Below are 5,109 nucleotides of genomic sequence, written 5' to 3'. Positions count from 1 at the left end.
TCCTTTAATGGAGGGGACTACACCAAGTTAACCTATGAAATTCCTTAGGCAAATAGTTTCCTTTGCTGCTTCATGTGCAGCAATTACTCCGCTTCAGTTGTAGAATCTGCAATGGTGCTATGTTTAGCACTTTTCCAGCTTACTGCACCTCCGTTGAGGCAGAAGACAAACCTAGACTGTGATCTGAAATCATCTTTGTCGGTTTGGAAACTTGCGTCCGTATAGCTATTAACAATTAATTCATCATCTCCACCATAGACCAAGAAATCATCTTTGTGCCTTTCACTACTACATTTTTGAACTAATGCAACGGTAGAATAGGGGCTAATGCAACACCTACCTCATTACCATTGCAATAGATAGGGCTAATGCAACGGCTTTTAACTGGCCGTATCTAATGCAACGGCTACCCTAAAACCGTTGCATTAGATATGATGTAGCTAATGCGACGGTCTCTGCAATGGCCACTAAAATAATACACATTGAAACTGTTTGCGCAAAGAATTCTATAATTTCCCTCCTTATTTTCCCCCAAAATTTTAAAACACCGCGATATACATTAAATTAGTTCCTTCTAGAACATTAGAATTAAAAAAGAACAAAAAACCCCAATTTCACCACAACCCCAATTCTATTAGGTCACTCTCAGCTCTCAACTCTCAGCTCTCCACTCTCCAATCGAAGGCGACATATAGGAAACAAGGCGGTGAAGGAAGGAGACGGGACATCACACAAACGGTAACCTTATGAACTTTAGATCTACTCAGGGTTTGCTATTTTGGTTCAATTTCATGTCCAATTTGCCAAAATTGCATTGTAATGAGTGTCATTGTTACGGTCCATTGTAAGGTATGGGACTTAAGTCCCACATCGGTCATATGGGTGGCTGATGTGGGGTTTATATAGGATCATGGGCTCTCCTCCCCTTGAGCTAGCTTTTGGGGATGGTTCTCCTGTGGTCCTGTATCAATGCTATCAGAGCCGACCACCGCTCCTAGCACCACATGTGACCGATGGAGGTGACGCCGGTGCTCGTCCGGGGCTAGGAACCTTCTCTCTTTGCCTAGCGCAAAGCCTGCCACATGAGGGCATGTGGCTGCGAAGAGGGGTGGTATGTTACGGTCCATTGTAAGGTATGGGACTTAAGTCCCACATTGGTCATATGGGTGGCTGATGTGGGGTTTATATAGGATCATGGGCTCTCCTCCCCTTGAGCTAGCTTTTGGGGATGGTTCTCCTGTGTTCCTGTATCAGTCATGAACTTAATCTTGTTGGTTTTTTTCATCTGGGTAGTTTTTAATTGTTGTTTTTAGGTTTTGATTTAATATATGATGTTTGTTTGATAATTCACACGGGGTTTGTTGATTGTTGCAATATCAAGGTTCTGCTTGAGTTTCCTCAACCTGTACTCTTTCTCCTGTCTTTGTGTTATGTTGATTTTATTTGACAATTTCTAGGTTCAGTGCTTGCCAATTATCGTTCAGTGCTCACCTTCTCATTCGGTTCCCCTTTCGTTTGTAATTATTCCTCTCTCCTCCCATATGTTTCAATTTTTTTTTCTCACTCGCAGATCTTGTTCTTCCATTATTATTGGAATTTGCATCTTCCACCATATGGTTTCTATCTTCACGGAGGTCTGATCTATTCTCTTTTATCCGTCACACTTTTTTTTTTTTTCAATTTCTTCATATTATGGGTTTATATTTATGTTATTTGGGGTTTAGGTTTTCATTTGGGTAAATTGGTAGCTCAAGAAATTTAGATAAGGAGAATTTGACTTTATGAAATAATGTATGGTTATTTCTTATAGGTTCATGGTTCAATTGGATGTAAGGCCATCACATAGACTCTCCTTGACTCTATGAGGACGGGAGTATCTTTGGATGCATTGGGGTCATGATGGTGTGTTATCTCTTCACTCTTGATGCGATTTCTTTTTAGCTTACATAAGATACATTTTATGTTACTTTCTGATGTTCAAGGACTTTTCAAACTATCTTATTATATCATCGTCATTTTATGGTAGACGAGGAGTTAAAATATGATCATCTTGCTTTGGGGTTAAAGAGAGCTCTAGAGCATGAAAGATATGCCTTCGATGCAGATCATCTACAAAATTACACAGGTTTGGTGTTTATATTACTCTGGAATTTATCATTATTTTATCTTTGAAGTTATAAGCTTTCGCAGCCATTGTCTTTGAGAGCTACACTATACTTTTATTTGTTTGCCTTAGCAATCATATGCTTACATAGTTACATTAGCTACATAGGTTTCAATTGTTTTTGCTTCTAGAATATTGAACAGTTTCTTAAAAATTGGAATGATCTTTTTTATTGCAAATGTGTATACAAGGATCCACCCATACTTTCAAGTTACATGAACTCATATAGGTGATTGGTTATTTCAGGCCCTGAACTACAATAGATGTTATTGCTTCTAGAATATTTTGAGGCCACTTCATTTAGAATATGAACGAGTTCGCCTACTTCATAAGGTATATCTCACATCCCAGATTGCATTTGTTATGTGTGTCATTTGTTCTCGATATGTAACTTTATGATTGTCTCAATAGTCTACTGGCCGGTCTATTGACTTCCTGAGTGCTGAACTTTTCAGAATCTTGCTGAATAAAAATGAGAAATACTGATCTATTCATGACCTCGGGATATAGGTCGATTCTCTATCAAACAAAAGTGTTAATACTCCTCCAGAATTCCAGGTTTACTTCTGCTCAACTTCTCTCAACCCCCTTCTACCCAAATAAGTCAATCAATCTCCCAAAAATCAGATCTATGTTCTATAAACTTTCGCAGATGGGAGAATTATGACAATGCTAATTTTTGTTGTAAACTATGATGAAACTAGAAGTCTTTCAGATAGGAGAACTAATAGTTGCCCATACCGTATGCATCAAAACTCAATCTGTTAGAGAACAACAAATCTTTGAATATTTCTCTTACTATAAAGCTGGTTTTTTGGAAATATTGATTGGTGTTTTTGCTGACTTGTAGTTCATGGGTTGGAGTGGTCGCCTTGATTTTTTCATTTCCTCAATCACCACATGCTAATAGAATTTAAGATTTGGACATACTTTCTTTGGTCTAGCACTGCTATTATATTGATTAAGGGGTATCTTATAATTTCTAGCTTAAGGGTCGCCGACTTTCCGGGTGAAACAAATCACTGTATAAGTGATTCCTTGGGTTAGGATACTTTGGCATTGTATGCAGTGTGATATATCTTTTCTGCTATAGGGATATATTTGTTGTTGATTGATATTAGAATATTCATTTATATGTTCCCTCAAGATTTTATGTTAAATTAATTTCGATGAATGTCCTTTAGATGCTCAAATTTTGTATTAAATTCAGAGTACTTACGTTTGGAGTTATTGTGTAAATAATTTTCTTCAAGATTTTATGTTAAGTTAATTTCGATTAAAGTCCTTATTTTTTTATTGCTCTTGATCAAGAAATTGTTCTTGGAGGTGGTGCTCTTGATTAATCATTTAAAACAAGCCGCATATCTAGTCATGATAACCATCTAGTTTCACACTTGAGTCATCTGAGGTTTGTTAGAGTATTTTTGTTTTCTGTAGGATGTGTAGGCATGAGAGTTTTAAGTATTGTTTAAAGGCTTTGAAGATTTTTTGTTGGCAACCAACAAACAAAGAAGTTAAACCTACACCCTTGCTGCAGTTGCAAGCTTATATGGGCCTCTAACACTATATTTCACTTACCTTTTTACAACAGACCAAGCTAAATTGCAAAAGATACAAACTAATATCTTGAAGTTCATGTTTTGGGAAAGTTCATGTTTCACAATGGCTCTTTATTCATTTGAGAGTGGAAACCTTGAGAGTAGAACTGATTTGCAGTTCAGAACTGAAAGTGCCAAACATCACATATTTAAAGTTCAGAACTGAAGGTGCCAGGAAAAGTATGAAATAAAACAGGGCATGACACATTTAACGGCAGGACAATCATGAAACGGGGCATGGCACAAGACAATCAAGATGCGGCAGTGCACCCAGGTTCTAATTTTTCTTTTAATTAAACAAGGGATTAGTGTAATTAACTCCAAACCATGGGGAAACAATTAGCTAATTCAGTGAAAGCAAGATAGTTGAAGTAAACAAGAATTAAGTTTGAATGAAAATAGCAAAGGTTTGCCATTGTTTTATTTTCATCTGTCACTCTTTTCCATTTTTGTCAACTTGCTTACTTCTTTGATCATTGCTTGTCACTTGATTAATTAGAGTTGTGATGAAGTTTGATTTTGTCCACTACACGATCAACATGTGTTACATGCTCTATTTTTTGGTTTATTTACATGTAACCAACATTCTTCCATTGAACAAATAATAGATTTGGGGAGAACAAAACTCACCCTAATGCTTTTTTCGTTATTTTATCTGACATTTTAGCTAGTATACTAACTTTTAACTTGTGATTAATCTCAAAATTTTTACTTGCAGGTGCAAGGTGAGCTAAGTGGAGAAGAAATATAGTCAATTATCAAGTGATATATATGGACTTCGTGGCAGCATCATTTTAGCTTATAGCTGCTAGCTTTTGATAGTTTAAACAATGTTAAAACTTTTTATTTTGAGAATATTATATCCTGTTACAAAGACTTGTTGATTTGAGTATTTTATTTTGAGTATTTTGTATTATACATATATACCCTATGGGGAACAAATATATTTTATTATTGATTTCATATCAATGAATTTCTATTTGCATTTATTATATGATTTATTTAAATGTGTATATGCCGTTGCATTAGCTGATTGAAGCTTCACTAGTGAACAGTCTAATATACCGTTGCAATAGAGTAAAGGCGTTGCAATATCCATTGATTAATGTTGCAGGATAGACCGTAGCATTAGATTAAACACTAATGCAACGGTACTAGTAAATTATAAGAGGCCGTTGCAATAGGGCTAAAAGCCGTTGCATTAGACCTGATGCGACTCCAGCGGATGCAACGGTAGCCAGCCGTTCCATTAGGTCTAATGCAACGGTATTTTGGCCCTATTGCAACGGATTTGGGCGTTGCATTAGGTCTGAAATGTAGTAGTGTTATCAGGTACTTCAGAATGTT

At 36.4% G+C, this 5,109-nt stretch overlaps 1 long non-coding RNA gene across 6 annotated transcripts; it reads left to right on the top strand.

Moving 5' to 3' along the window:
* Nucleotides 1-922: 922 nt before the first annotated feature.
* Nucleotides 923-4,731, top strand: LOC110785790 (uncharacterized). 6 transcript variants are annotated; one of them, XR_008921719.1, is made up of 6 exons: nt 923-1,634; nt 1,811-1,902; nt 2,027-2,125; nt 2,411-2,497; nt 2,620-4,036; nt 4,481-4,731. It is a non-coding gene; the product is annotated as an uncharacterized lncRNA (long non-coding RNA). The 6 variants fall into 6 exon arrangements; XR_008921723.1 differs by having other exon boundaries at nt 931-1,381; nt 1,571-1,634; nt 2,620-4,731; XR_008921722.1 differs by having other exon boundaries at nt 931-1,405; nt 1,571-1,634; nt 2,620-4,731.
* The last annotated feature ends 378 nt before the right edge of the window (nt 4,732-5,109 follow it).

This window comes from Spinacia oleracea, chromosome 5 (genome assembly GCF_020520425.1).
Source record: "Spinacia oleracea cultivar Varoflay chromosome 5, BTI_SOV_V1, whole genome shotgun sequence".
Classification (NCBI taxonomy): domain Eukaryota; kingdom Viridiplantae; phylum Streptophyta; class Magnoliopsida; order Caryophyllales; family Amaranthaceae; genus Spinacia; species Spinacia oleracea.
This window is presented reverse-complemented; position numbering and strand designations above follow the sequence as displayed.